This window comes from Myotis davidii, unplaced genomic scaffold (genome assembly GCF_000327345.1).
Source record: "Myotis davidii unplaced genomic scaffold, ASM32734v1 scaffold564, whole genome shotgun sequence".
Taxonomy (NCBI): domain Eukaryota; kingdom Metazoa; phylum Chordata; class Mammalia; order Chiroptera; family Vespertilionidae; genus Myotis; species Myotis davidii.
In genome coordinates this window covers 48,949-55,744 of record NW_006294678.1, presented here as the reverse complement: position 1 = coordinate 55,744, position 6,796 = coordinate 48,949, and the positions used below count along the sequence as shown (strand labels likewise).

The 6,796-nt window shown below is 32.3% G+C and overlaps 1 pseudogene; it reads right to left on the bottom strand.

Annotated features, from left to right (window-relative positions):
- Window positions 1–6,132: 6,132 nt before the first annotated feature.
- Window positions 6,133–6,796, bottom strand: part of LOC102769535 — a 3,699-nt pseudogene continuing 3,035 nt past the window's right edge.

Sequence of the window (6,796 nt, the reverse complement as noted above, 5' to 3'; positions counted from 1 at the left end):
CACCTATCCTTTTTTTCTTTTTTCTTTTTTTTTATTCTGGGCCAGCTTTAGCTCTGAGGCCTTGGCTGCTGAAAACAGGTTTCTGGCCTTTGTTTACCGTCTGTATTTGATACAATGTTGTGGTCCGGCTGGCTGAAGCTCCGCTGAGTAAAACAGGTTTCTGGGTTTTTTTTAGCTTCTTTATTCGCAACATAGTTGGTTAGAGTTGCAGCTGAGAGGCCGGCAAGTCAGGCGGGGAACGTTGGAGTCCTCTTTCACTGAAGCAAGCAAGCCTCCCTGTTCGCATCAGCTGTCTGGCTGCTGGCCACCATCTTGGCTGCCATTTAATTTGCATATCTCGGCCCTACTCTGTGAGTGACAGGGGGATTAGCCAATGGGAAGGGTAGCAGTCGTACACCAATTACCATGTTTCTCTTTTATTAGTGTAGATAAATTTGTATTGCACACCTATTAAAAGAAAGTCTTGAGCTACAAAGATGGGATATGAGCTTAGCACTAGAGCTTACAATATGCAGTACTTGGAGACACAGACTGATTTAATAGTAACATCAAGCAGTTTAGGTTAATGCTTATGTGACCTTGTCAATCAACTCATACGGACTGATTGGCTCAATTTCTGTATTGAGTGTTTTGGGATTATCATTATCATGCACATTATTAAACGATGTTATGATCAATCCAATTAGAAATGTGCACATTCCTAGGGTAGAGGAGAAAAGCACATATGTCATGGCTTTCAAGCCCTACTTAATAAAAAATGAATTTTATGAGAAGAAATCACATTTTAAAAAGTGAAACGTAAGGATAATAATAATGTGTAGTGTTTTTCAGGATATGTTCTATGGCGCTCATAGAAAAAGTTTCAGAAAATTATGACAGGAGAGAGAAAACATTTTCTTCAGTATGGCTCCATCTTTATCAGGCCAGTTTCTCTCTCCTTTCTTTTTTAGCACACAAGAAAAAATATTTTTGTCTTAACACATTTTAACCTTTTCTGAAGTATACTATAATGTGTAGTCTAGTTGGTTTATGGTGGTGTGTACCTAAAAGGTAATCATTTTTTGTTTATAGCCTTCTGACTATAACCTTATGAAGTATTTCTTTACCCCACTATCATTGTTTTCTCATAATCAATATTATAAAGTTGATTGACTGAATTCAAATATTTGCCCTTGATAATTTTATTCTTTTGCCTACTGAATTTATTTACTGTTGCTATTATTGTATGCTTGAATTAGCATCACAAATTCAGTCATCTGTATAATTATAAAAAAGCGTATACTCAAATGGTTTCAAGTAATGAAGAGGAATTTAATGTGTTTTTTTTCACACAATAAAATAAATTTGCAACTTTACATAAAACAAGGACTGTGGATAGTTCTATTTTTATAGCTTTCTTAGTGACCAGAATTTTTAATAACATTTTGCTATGTCATAACCTAAGGTACATTTGATTAAATTTTATTTTGAATTCCCCACCATAATATTTTAAAGAAAAAATTTAAACAAATCTCTAACGAATATACACCAATGGCCTATAGAAGAGAAAGTGTGAGTTAAAATAAAAATAGATATGATGAGGAGAATCTCTTTAAGAATTTTGATGCTGTAAGTCATTCTCTTTAACATTAATTTTAATTTTATTTATTTAAACTATCTAAATACTATGAATTTCTACATATCATATTCTGAACAAATAGTTCAGAATTGTCTTCTAATGTAACCGCTTTTTTTTTTCATTTACATTAAGGATAGATTCTTATAAGCTGAATGAACAAAACTGTTCATTCCATTTGAGAAAATAAATGTAGAATTTGCTTTTATGTGACTAATTAGATTAAGTTCTTTGCAATACTTAGATTTCCAAAGAAGCATGTTGTATGTGTGTGTGTCTGTACACAATGTGCATGTGTGTGTGTGTGTGTGTGTGTGTGTATGTGTGATGAGAGAGATAGCGAGAGACAGATTGTTCTTCAGTATTACTTAATGTTTATATATCAGTGATTTATACTTCCATACAGACATGCATACCACTCGACAACTATAGGATCTTGGCACTTGTTTTAATTTCTATTCTAGTCCCTGCAATCCACAGAGAACTGGTTTATTTTGTTTGTTAGTAGCTGCTTGATAATTTGTATATTGGCTGCTATAAATATACAAATGATAGACATTCAATTTCAGCCTAACTTTTCAGGAAAATATTTACAAGCTTGCTTTCTTTGCAAAAGGACCTTTACACAATGTTTTAGATGTTTATTATGTCATAGTATTCTATCTTAGGTTAATTATTAATGTTTACATATTTGGTTAAATATCGTCATCCCTATCATAAGATTTCATGTTCAGAGAAGGCCAACCATGGAGATGTTTTACATATATCCACCCAAAAGCATGTCTACCACTCTGTGCACTCCTCTGATATTTCTCCAGCTACCATTTTTGTGGGAGGATGAATTCTTCCAAAAGAGAGGAATCTTCATTGTTAAGACTCACTTTTACTAGTTTTTTTGATTTTTAACCATCACCTTCCAATATTAAACTTGTTAAATAATGGTGATGTCAGCTGGTTAGATAATAATGATAACATTGCAGATGTCCAATTAATAGCTTGGATGTTTTTAAACATTGAGAGTGATAAAGATATATTTTGTTATGTTAATAAAATGACTTTTGGATCACACACAAGGGTGGGGGCCAGTTGCCAAGAGAACCAATCCAGTCCCACCCACTAATTTTGGGGGAAGGGAGGAAGGGACTTGTGGTGGAATCAATTTTCAATGACCAATGACTGGTCAATTATGATGGAGGTATAGGGTGATCATGTGGGACTGAGCCCTTTTCTTAGGGAATCTGACTTTACCTCTGGGCAGTGTCAGAATTGAGGTAAATTTTCACATTTAAGAATGTTTATTGATGTGAGGAAGCCTCTATACACACTTTGGAATTGGGTCCAGGGATTCTTTTCAGTAATTTAAAATAAAATTGAAATATGATTTTAAAATATATACAAAATTATCAGTTATATTTTAAAAACCACACTCAAATACAGACTTAATGTGTTTTTATTTACCAGTGATAAACTTTGTATATAAGCATGTTTCTAAGGATTTTTCCTATACTTCGTGTGTGATAAAAACCTTGCTACACTGCCAAATATTCAAGCTGTTAATACAATGAATTATATTGAATTTGGTGTTTAAGTTATGATTGCTAGCATATAACATCATTTTTCAATGTTACATTTTAATTGTTGCTAATCTATTATGGTTTGAAAGCTCCTTACTTTATGTAAATTTAAAGTTATTTGCTGGTTTTAATATTTTACATATATATAAACATACATACAAAATGTGAAACAAATCTAAAATCCACTACTAGTTACTGTTGTCCTGAAGAAAATCACTTTGTTAGTAGTTATAAAAATAAATATTAAACCACCAAATTTTTAAATAATAATTTATCTTAAAGAGTATCCAATCAGGTTCTCTATGTCCAGAGTTTGTCCAGTTATCTAGAGCAAATTAGTAACTTTTTTTTCAATTAAGAAAGTGTATTACATGTAATTGATTTTGTTGGGTGCTTCCAAGCATACATAATCCTAATAATGCCATGAAAGGATAGACTCATCTTTTGAGCAAAGGGGAAAGATAATTCAGCCCAAATCACTGCTCAGTGATATTAAATATTTGATAATATTCATCCACTGGCTCTTAAGTTTACTACAGCAATCTAAACTCTGCTCTATCAGCTTATCACATGGTTCACCTCCAACTCTCACCCTGTAACCAAAAAATTTGAGGTCTGGATCAGCTACAGCTATTTTCCTTTCAACAAAAGCCCAAGGGACCAAACGTTTTGGAAAGTAAAAGGCAGAGCAGACAGAGATCAAGAGAGAAATCTAGTTATTGGCGACAGCAGGTAAGTGATTAGGCTAGACTTCACCTTATCACATGTATTCCTGAGCACTTCATTTCTGTTTGACCTTAAATTTCCTTCATTAAAATAGCTGCTTTGACTTCTGAATTTTTTTGTGGCTTGGGATAACAATATAATTTACTTCAAAAATGATATCATCTTTGCATCTTTCAGATAAACAGTACTTGATACTTTGTATTCATTTGCTTATTCTATGTATTACTGTACACTTCATTTGCTTTTTTCATTTTTTTTAGAATTTCTACTTAGTGGTAAGAATTTTTGTTGTAAAGCTGGGTTTTTACTCCAGATCCTACATTTGCTACTTAAATGAAGTGTTTTTAATACACTCTGTGAGGGTCAGATTTTTATTCTGTAAAGTGAGGCTAATAGCAAACACTGCATTGGAGTCTGAAGATTCCATGAACCAAGCAATCTGTTTCTGATTGTTCTTATCTTCACTAATGATTCTTGATTTTCTATAATGTTATAGTTACTTTGGGCTTTATTTGTCCTTAATATTACTTGAACTTAGTTATTTTAATTCTCATTTAAATTAAATCCATCTCTCTCCTCCCATCTCTTTTTTTTCCCACATTTTACTTATGTGATATGTATATATATATCTCTAAGTACCATTACTGCTTTAATGCATAATTACACCTTTTGCTATTTATTCCCTTTATTATTCAACCTCATGCATTTTACTATTCTTAAAATATGTTCTACATCATAAATATTTAATCTTGTGGTCAAAAGTCTGCAAAATAAAATTTTGTTTTCTTTTTGTTACTACTTTAAAGCTTTATTGAACTGCATTCAGATAAATGTTCTGTATGACACATGATACAGTCTATTGGAATTACTGGTAAATTTTCTTTAAACCTGTACTTGATGCCCTTAAAAATAATTTTTCTTGTGTATTTAAAGTGCATAACAATGTTTGGATGTAGGAATGAATATATTTGATCAAGCCTATTTAATGTGGGGGTCAAATGAAGGGCCAATATCAACTGTACCAGGCATCTAGATGAACTATAAAGCTATAGGAATAAATATACATTGGGGTGACATTGGTGAAAGGATATACAATCTGATTACTGGAATTGAGAGACTATATAAATTTACCAAAGGAAGGCTGACTTATGACAATTACAATACTAGCATTAAAAGGAGTTATGGATGTTGTTTTCAATAAAAGGAACTGTACCAATTTGATAATAATATGAATATGTATATTGACCACCAATTCACAACATAAATAAATAAATTCCATATGGACTATGGATCTAAGTGTGAAAAAGGTAAAATAATAAACAAGCCTTTTATAAGACAAATATATCAGTGATTTTGGCTTGTCAGTTTTCTTAAATAGGAAGCAAAAGTATTAAATAAAAATAAAAATAAAAATATGGTGAATTATATTAAAGTTAACAACTTCTATTCATGAATAACAGTAAGAAAAATGTCTTATGTGAGGAATATATAGAACCCATACATTTAAGAAGAAAAAATTGTATATATTAGTAAAAAATAGCAAAATACTTGAACAGACACTTAACAAAATAGGACATTCAAATTTAGAATACATATATGCTCTTCTTCATTAGTGATCACAAGAATGCAAATAAAAGCACAATTTGAAACCACTGTAAATTAATTACTAAATTAAGACCAAAAAATACCAATGTTGACAAGGAAATGGGTCAATTTGAGCTCTCAGCACTCTCTGGCATTGTCTCCTAAAGTTGAGCATCTGCTTACCTTTTGGCCCAGCAACATAATTACCAGGTATAGATTCAACAGCATGCCCACATGTGTTTTCCTAAAGAAACACATATATATATATCATATATGTATATGATAGTTTTAAGAACACAGCTCTGGGAATCACACACATTTTTTTTCAAGACTAAAATGGATAAATCACTATAACATTTATGCAATGTAATATTGTAAAGTAATAAAAATAAATGAGCTACAAGTACTTGCAAAAATATAGGTGGGTTTCAAAGTGTAATATTGAGCCAAAGAAGCCAGAAACAAAAGAATAGAACACTATGTACTGCATAATTCATTTATACATAAATGATTTATGTGAGCATAGATGTTTTGCTTGTTTTACATATGTTCATTTTAATCTTACTTAAATCACAGTGTTTCATTTTTGATATGTTGATAAATCAAGTAAATCAGAGAGAAATTTAAAATTTTTTAAAAAGAAGTTAACAACTTTAGGTAGGCAATTGTAAGGCAGATAACAGTCATGCATGCTAAAGTTATATGATTCTTCCACAAGTTTCAAGGTGAAAGATCTATGGCCTGGGTTATCAAAATGTTTTCACCAGTACATATTCAAAGTTGCAGGTATTGCTTGCTGTTACATTGAGTCCTGAGCAAAAGTTTTGTCCCCAAAATGTATGATGCTGCAAAGCCACATAGATATATTCAGGAATGCTGAAGTACAAAGCCATGATAGCCAAGGGACAATGGTTGTGAGATTGACCAATGGCCCTGAAAAAATTATCATAAACACAAAAAAGATGGTCACCACACAAAGTATTGTTATGAATACTACATTTGACCAGCTCCTATAGCCAGTGCCATAGAACTGCCTGTATAAGTCACCATCAAAAAGGTAAACATGATTGGCTGACTGGCATGACTCAGTGGTTGAGTGTCGACCTATGGACCAGGAGGTCATGGTTCAATTCCCAGCCAGGCCATATGCTCAGGTGTGGGGCTTGCAGGAGAAAGCCAATCAATGATTCTCTCTCATCATTGATGTTTCTATCTCTCTCTCCCTCTCCCTTCCTCTCTGGAATCAATAAACATATACACCTCCTAAGGCAAAGGAAACTAAGGAGAAAATAAACCA